This window comes from Choloepus didactylus, chromosome 2 (genome assembly GCF_015220235.1).
Source record: "Choloepus didactylus isolate mChoDid1 chromosome 2, mChoDid1.pri, whole genome shotgun sequence".
Classification (NCBI taxonomy): Eukaryota; Metazoa; Chordata; class Mammalia; order Pilosa; family Megalonychidae; genus Choloepus; species Choloepus didactylus.
This window is the reverse complement of record NC_051308.1, coordinates 36,637,130-36,644,487: the sequence shown is the minus strand read 5'-3', so window position 1 is coordinate 36,644,487 and position 7,358 is coordinate 36,637,130.

Here is a 7,358-nt window from a genome sequence, read left to right as displayed (position 1 = left end):
GGAATGTGAGGGAGGGAGGGGTAGAGCTGGGCTGTTTAGGGAGGGCCTCACCGGCTGTGTGAAGGAGACTGGGCCATATTCCAAGGGTGATGGGAAGGGCCTGGAGGCCGTTTCTGTGACCGACAAGGAGATTTCACTTGATTAGGCTGGTTCTGGCACAATCGGGCTCTCAGCATTGCCTGGGGAACACAACCCAGCCACGGTCCTTCACAAACACTGGCTCACTCCCCTCCCCTTCAGTCCGGGGAGGCAGAGGCTGAGTTGCTTCATCATCGCTGGCACCACTGAGCCCAGAGCCAGACCACGACCTCAGCGCCTGCACTGTGGAAGTAGGTGGAAATCCCAGGGTTTCTGACTTGACAGGCATCTGATAGCTTTCACAAGCCGGCCTGGGGCAGAGTTCCCTGACCTGTACAGCGGCCTCCGCGGGACAGAATGTTCCTGTGAGCTTTTGACAAAGTCTGAGGGCCGGTGAGGGCACTAGGTCAGCTCAGCTGTGCCAGGGCCACTCCCCAGCCCACCTCCCTCCCCTGCACGCACACACCCCACACACAGTCCTTCTTGGCAGCTGTGCCTCGCTGACGTGCCCTCAGGGCTAAGTGCACCCCCTTCTGTAAGCAGCAAATGGTCCTCTTGTGGGGATGCAGACTGGCCATAGGGGGTCGAGTGCTGGGGCCAGGAGGGACCCCACAGCTCATCTTTCAACTCCAAAATGGTCCCAAACATCACTCACTCACCGTGTCCACCTTCTTTGAACTCGCTGGTATTTGCTGATATTTTTCTTTAAATTGATTCTTTAAAAATTAAACTGATTTAAAAAGGAAAATGTATTATTACTGCATAATGAAAAACCATTTTCACTTTCCATAAACAGAAGGGAAAATGAAAAGCCTAGATATTAAAAGGAGTTTATCCATGTACCCAAGTAAAATCACACCCTGTTCCACCAGCAGATGGGTGCACTCAGGGATTTTTTTGGCCCCAATAGCATTCGGGTGAAGCCCCTGGCACCAGCACTGGGCTGAGCTCGGGGACACTAGACTTCACAGCTGGGACAAAGGGACCCTTGTCCCCATTCTGCAGCATGGATGATGCTGAACGGAGGGTGCAGGAGACCACAGGCCTGAGGTGTGGTTGGGGGTACGAAAGAGGAAGTGGTCAGCTGATCGGCAGGGAGGCTGGACTGAGAAGCCGCCAGGATGTGAGGCCCCGGCTGCCTCCAGAAGGACAGTGGGGGACGCCGTGCTAAGGACCTTGCTGGCTGGGCAGGAGCCAAGGTGCCCTGTGCCAGCGAGTAGCTGGGGGACATGTAGAGGGGCTGACACTGCTCACCAGACGTGGGGACCCATGAGCCCCAGAGTGTGGCCTTAGACTCAGAGTTGGGAGGCCTTGAAAGGGTTTTAGGACATTATATTGTACCAGTTTTCCTCTTTTCCTTTTGGAAGGAAAGGTTGGGAAAAGATGAATAAAGGGACAGGAGGCAATCCCTGCAGCCCAGATGAGGAAACCAAGGCCCAAGAGGTTACGGGAGTTGGTACAGGCCCCACGGCAAGTAAGTGGCTGGAGAGGGATGGAGATGGGTCTCTAGGTTCCCACCACAACAGCAGGGTTCTGAGAGGTCGGGCGTGCCTCCCAGAAGCCCTCTGTGGACACAGTGCCTGCAGGACCAGGTTTATGTTGTAGTTACAGAAAAGTCACAGAAATGACGATGAGAGTCTTTGGGCCTTCCTCTTGGGTCTCCTGCACTGTGGGCAGTTGCCACCCTTCCTGCCAGGCCGCCCAGCCCCCTGGTTTCCTCCAAGCCCTTTGGGCAGACGCTGTTCCTCAGGCTCAACCCTGGCTGCCTGCTCATCTTGTCTTCCGCTTGTCTGAAATTTGCATGCTGATGACTCCAAATCTCCATCCTTATGTTGCTCCTGCATTTGGACCCATTACCTATTTTATATATCCACTTCTAAGTCTTGCAGACTATTCAGCTTATCATCCTCCACCCCAGTCTTGCTCCCCTCCACCTCTGTGACTGATGCCCACTACCCCTTGCTTAAGCCATGCACCGGGAGCAAGTCTTGGCCCCTTCCTCTCCCTCCCTGAGCACCCTCCACCCAATCAGAGCAGCCTGACGATGCTGCCTCCTGATTCTCTTTCCAATCCATTCCCTCTCCCCCAGTCTAATTGAGACCACACTATCCTTCCCACAGCCTCCTCTCTGGTCTCCCTTCTCCAGTCTTGCTTCATCCCACACTGAAGCTGGAGAGATCTCCCCAAAACTGCACAGCTATCCTGCCATGGCTCCCTACTGCCCTAGGGATGAAACCCACCCCCCTCTACGTGGCTACAGGCCCTCTGCAGTCTGGATTAGGTTTGGGGTCTCTGCTTAAGACTCCCTGAGCAAACTTTTCATCCCCTATCATAGCACTCATCATATGATTGCATTTACTTCATGCTTGTCTTCTCTAGGCTCTGAGCCTTCTAAGAACTGGCTGTGGCCCCTGGGTCCCCAGTATCTCACACAATGCCTGGCACAAGGCAGACACTCAATAAATAGATGACCGAAGAGGGTTGGTTAGGACTGACTCAGCCTTTCAGGTACATTGTTTCACAGGCTCCTGGTGCCAGGCCTGCCTTGAGTGGTTGCTCTTGGTCACTCCCTAGGAATCCAACCTGAGCCCAGACTCTGGAGGAATGAAGCACAGCCCAGCAATGGCCAATTCTCAGGGAATGTTGCTGCTTTTAGACCATTAATTCTGACAAACATGGGTTGAAGTCAGAAAGACTTGAATTCAAGTGCGACAGTGTGGCTTTGAGCAAGACAAGGAAACTCCAGTTTTCCTCATCTGTGCAATGGGGATGATGACACCTAGTTCATGAGATCGTTGTCTGGATTCAGTGACGGGGTGACCCTCGGCAGACCCGTGAAGGGTGAGCCGGTGACAGCTGCTCTTCTTCTCATGCTCTCCTACTTGGCCTTTGCAGGACGTTTAAAATACTGCACGTGTTTGCTTTACACTAGTTTGCACCACCTCCAGCCCCACCTGCAGACATCCACGGGGGTCACCTCCTCTCACACCCATCCCTGGATTTTCTCACAGGCCACTGAAGGACCCAGTGTGACAAGGACTTGAGCTGGCCACACACCACACTGGGCCCAGCTGGGTAAGCTGCGCATGGCAGGGTGCGCTGCTTAGCTCACATGTGATGCTTTCCCTGAGTTTATCACTCATGTTTCTCCATCATCACCCTCAGCTCCCAGACCTAACAGCCTGCTCCTGGTAACATGGAGGCCTTTGTAATATTTAGAAATTGTACTTTGCATCCCTTGTACCATGTTATGTTCCTTGTACCCCTGGGGCTGGACCTGGGTCTCTGCAGACACTGAGTGAAGTGGAACCAGAGACTGGTCAGAGCCAGAGGGGACCCTCAGAATCATCTATATTCACCCCTTCTGAGTGACAGTCTGTTTCTTGACTCCCCATCCTTCTCCATGACCCCATCTCTCCTCCACGTCGCTGCATCCCCGTGCCCCCAGCTCCTTTGAGCCCCCTGACCTGCAGGTTTGGGGAGGAGAGAAATCAATGGAGGCACAGATGGGGCTGGACTCCCTCTGACCTCTGAAGGGCGGTGCAGGAGAGAGCTGAGTTTCCTCTGCTAGCGCTCCATCAGCATTCAGAGAGGCATCCCGTTTGCTCATGAGGAAAGGCGGGCCAAGGGCTTGGCAGGGAATCAACCCCAGCGAGTCGTGAATAACGCTGCTGCCTGATGATCAGACCTGGAGAATGAAGACTGACTGGAATGCAGAGCAGAAGCGCAGGAGAGTGGAGGCCGGAGGGTGGAGATACTGCGTCCATCTGTCAGGAGAGAGAGAGCCTAGTACAGGGGCAGCCCTGGTGGGGAGGGGGTTCTCTTGTCTCCAGCCAGATGCTCCCCTCCCTCCTCTTGTCCCTTTTCCCCGCCCTCCTCCTGGCTTCCCTTCTCCCTGACTCCCTCTCTCCTTCTCTCTCCCTCCCCTCTCTGTCCCCCATTCTCTCTTTTCCTTCCCACAACCTGGATGGTCAAGGTAATACAGAATTGCATTTCCCATTTCCCAGGCCGCTGTCCTTTGTGATTCCTCTGACGCTGCTCTTCAGAAAGTCCCTCTGCTCCTTTCTCCTGGGTGCAGGCTGGGTGCAAGGCCTTTGCTTCCTCATCTGAATGAGAGGTTCCAGGTGCCGCATGCTCTGAGCCGGGCTCCTGAGGGCAGTGGGGGCTCCCTGAGTCCCTGTGCCTCAGGCAGATGTAAGGACAGGAAGGGGAAGGCAGTCGCAGCGCATTCAGGGAGTTGAGCTAAATGATGGGCTAGTGCAAGGAGAGGAAGCCATGCGGGTCCCCTGGGTGGAAGGAGGGCTGGGATGGGCCTGGGAGTCAGGCCTGGCCAGCCAGTGTGAGGAGAGGCGGCCCCTGGGTAGCGCAGGGGAGTGGAGGAGGGGGTGCTCTGTACTTGTTGACTGACTGCTTGAGGGAAGGAGTGACTGAAGGAGGGAGAGGAAGGCTCCCACGGGTGCTCAGAGCCTGGAGCTCCTGGCTCAGGGGCTCTGTCCAATCCTGCCAGCCTTGAGCTCCCAGGGGCTGACTCAGTGTAGTTTAGATCACCCTTGGACCCCCTTCCTCTGGGAGCCTGTCCCTGGGCCCCTTGCCAGCCCTCTGCCTGGCAGAGGGAGTGGAGAACTTGATCAGTCTGTTTTTGCTCCCTGTTGGCACTTCTGAGAAAGCTGTGTGGGCCCAAGGAGGCCTTGAGTTGGTGCATGCCTCCCTGCCGTTCTCTGCAAAGGGAGAGCAGAGAGCTGCCCGCTGCACACTCAGCAGCTGCTGTGGTCCAGTTCCTGCCCAGTAGGAACTAGGAAGGGAACCAGAGCAGCAGCACAGCCTGGCTTTGCAGGTCAGCTGTCCGGGTTTGTGTCTTCCACCCCAGCGAGCAGGAGGCCCTGGGCACACACGAGCCTGGGGGAGGAGGAGGAGGCTGCTCCTGGTGAGCCGGTGCTCCCCAGCCTTCTGAGGGCAGAGGAGTGAGCTCACACCCTGGAAACACTGGTGGGGAGAAGTTTAGACAGTCTAAAACTGAGGGCTGTTTCAGCTAGAAGTTATCCACTCCTATCCAATTCGTTTGACAAGAAACTGCATATGGCCCAAGGAGGGAAAGAGATGTGCTGAGGGTCACACATTTAGTGACAGAGCTAGGCCCGGAAACCAGGTCTCCTGGCTTCACAGGTAATGCTGTTTGTCTAGTAAATAAGCAAATGAGAAATTTCAGCAACAGTTAATGGCACACACGGTGCCGTAGCTGGAGCACAGAGGCATTCCAGGCAGGAGGTGGAGGGCAGGGCAAGCACTAGCAGAGGTGCACGGACAGTCCAAGCCACAGAGAAAGTGCTGTAGTTTAGAGGCACACTGGTTTTATTGGACTTTTTTTTTTTTTTTTTTTTAGAATTTATTATTTTGACCTGTGGAATGACGTGCCTATATAACTTAGGAGTTGGGACAATTGAACAAAAGGGCTGTAAAAACTTGTTAAGGCTCTACAAATGTTGGTCCTTATTATCACCTTTTAATCAGAGGGCTGGTGTTCTAACACCTGGGTTTTATGGAAATTGATAAAATTACAGAGCTGAAAGGGATCCAAAAGCTTACCCAGACAACCCCTGTCACTTGGCAAGGCTCTGTCAGAGCAAGTGCAATGTCTTGGGGGCCTGAAGCGTGTTCAATTTCAGAGCCTTCTTTAAGAAAAAGAATACAAAACCACAAGCGCAAATTAATACAAAAATGAATATTTATTTAGAGCAAAACATCACAACAAATTACACATTTCAAAAGCTGACAACACAGACATCACTAAATCCAGAAAAATAACTAAATATTTGATAAATAATTATTATCGATCATCTGCTGCCTCTCATCCATGATAAGTTTATCCTACATGTTTTGGCTGCTTATTCTTTGCTCTTTTCTTCATGGGACAACAATTTTTTTGTATTGTTTTCTGTAGAGAGAAGAGAAAGGTAATGTTCTTTACTGTATCATTTTGGATCCCATTTGATTTTTTTCATTGATAGTTTAAAAACATGCCTCTTTCAGCTTCTCTGCTTGGTGATGCCATCCTGGACCATACTCTGCAGTGGGTGGCTGGTGAACCAAGCTCCCGGCCCTGGGCAGGACTGCCTAGAGCCCAGACTACACCCTCACTCTGCACGGCTCACAGGCCGCCCCCAGCAGTGGCTTCAGCCCAGCCTCATCCTTGCCCCCCCGGTACCTGCTGTCCTCCTGCTCTGGCTGGTCTGGTCCTGGGGCAGGGGCAGGGGTAGGTGGCCATGAGGCCTGGGTCACAGTGGCCTCTCGGTGGGAAGCTGTGCAGTGACCTATTCTGATCCGTCTGCCTGGGGTCAAAACGGCTGGAGGCTGGCAAGGTTGTCTAGAGACAAGTGGGTGCCATCCGTGGAGGTGGAGCAGACTGCAGCCCCAGGACCCACTGGGGAGTGGATGTGACCCAGCTGGGGCTGCTGCAGCCTCTGGGAGGGGAACATGCTGGACTCAGAAAGGCCCGTGTGAGTGTGAGGCTGTGAGGTGGGCTTTGGTGGCTTCCGGGTAAGTCCCCTTCTGATCTCAGGTTAACATTTCCCATATGGCGTCCCGAGGATCCTCTGGAATAAGAGGGTCCCATGGAAAACCCTATATTACTGTTACTGTATTAAAAATTTTGAGAAGTCCTTCAATTAAAAAAAAAATTATTGGCTTAACTGAACTTCTCCCAAATGTATTTAACCTTAGAACCCTGCTTTCATCTAACATCTATTAACATCCTGCACTTGGGGAAATGCTGCCATATAGAGTCTTCCACAGAGAAAAGTAAGGGTAATTAATAATGTTCAAGATTTCCAGAGGGGACCCTGCAGAAGGAGACCCCACAACCGGTATCCCTACCAGGAGACAGATATGTCCAAAGTACCTCTTTCTCAGGAGTGTTAACATTCATTAAAGGGCCAAAACGAATCTGACACTCGCTCAATATGGGTTCAGATCAAATTTAATTGAAACCTTTCTAGTGTGGCTTAAGAAAACCCAGGTATGGCCACACCAGGAGTATATGGAGGTTGTGTAACATTTGGCTAGGAGGGAGGGAAGGCCAAACATCGAGGACAGGATTACTGCTCAGGGTTTGGAAAACTGGAGACAGTTTTGGAAATCATTTAAAAAAAGAAGAAAACTGCTCCAAGTGTAGGGTGTAAACAGCACCTCGGTTATGGCTAAGATTCTGAAGGAAGCGCATTGTGCTGTGCTGCAGCCAGCAGAGCTGGACCTGCTCGGAGGGAAGGCGGCAGGAGGGGCGGGCA